This window comes from Phaseolus vulgaris, chromosome 3 (genome assembly GCF_051622355.1).
Source record: "Phaseolus vulgaris cultivar YP4 chromosome 3, ASM5162235v1, whole genome shotgun sequence".
In the NCBI taxonomy this organism is placed as follows: domain Eukaryota; kingdom Viridiplantae; phylum Streptophyta; class Magnoliopsida; order Fabales; family Fabaceae; genus Phaseolus; species Phaseolus vulgaris.
This window is the reverse complement of record NC_143500.1, coordinates 20532808-20534047: the sequence shown is the minus strand read 5'-3', so window position 1 is coordinate 20534047 and position 1240 is coordinate 20532808.

Sequence of the window (1240 nt, the reverse complement as noted above, 5' to 3'; positions counted from 1 at the left end):
AGGGGACTAGTTTGCTCTCCAGCTCAATCTTCTCTTGAGCCAAGAGGTGCACCCTATGGCGTAGATCAGTGGCCTCCTTGCGCGCCACCCGCAGCTCAGTGCTCATAGCATCCTCCACTCGCGAATGGTCGATCTCCGCCAGCATAAGGTTGCAGGACAACTTCTCCGCCTCGATCCTTATTAGGCGATTCTCCTCTTGGAGCACGGAGATGTCGTCCTGGAGTTTCTTGCTGGAACTCTCCACAACTTTTGATATGATGGAGGGGAGGTCCTCTGCCATCATTTTGAGTTTTGCTGAGAAGGGTTCCCACATCCCTTTGACCGCAAGGGGAAGGTTTCCTTGTGGAAGCGCTGGAGGAGCCTGGTGCTGGTTCTCGCCACCACCTTCTTGAATTGGTTGGTGAATTGGAGCTTCTTGGCGTGGTGGTGACGAGGGGGACTCGGTGATGATGATGGGCGAGTTGTGAGCACCTTCATCCCCACTTGCCGCAGCTTCGGCGATTGAGGCGGTTGAAGGAGGATCCCCTCCAGCAAATACAAATGGCGTGGAGGCGCTCGAAGGGTTCTCCATGAAGTTGGGCTCAGTAGCCTCAACCACGGGAAATGCAGCCGCCAAAGGAACTGCTTGAACCGGCGGTGTTGCAGCTTGGGGAGAAGGCGGTGTTGGAATGGGAGCTGGTGGGAAGGACGGTGTTGATGTTGGAAGAGGAGGTGGAGCAGGTGGTGAAGAAGGCGCCACCCTTCTTCTTTTGGTGATGAGGCCATCCTCAGTTGCCTCATCGTCTTCTTCTTCATCCTCATGGACCATCTGAGGGGTTTTCCTCTTTGGCTTCCTGAGGATGAGTTTCTTGCGTTGTTGGGCGGGCAAGGCTTTTGAAGGGGCTGGACCTTGAGGGGGCGATCTGCCCTGAGCAACGGCGATCTCCACCACTGAGTTGGGCACAGTCTGGGAGCCCGACGCCAACCCATGAGCTCGGGCGAGCGCCCTCAATTCAGCTAGTTTGCCTTTACCCAGCATGAGATCTGCACAATGAGAAAGTATACAGGTTAGCTCAAAGACGAAGATAAACACATGGGTAAATATGCAAATGAGACAAACAAGTGGTGCAGAAAATAAAGACCAAGTCTATTGCGCAACAGACAAGACACCCAGTAACAGATAACAGAGGTGCAGCACGAGGCGATAACTTAGATGTTAAGGTAAGCACATGAACTCGAAGGAGATGATCGCAGAGGTGAG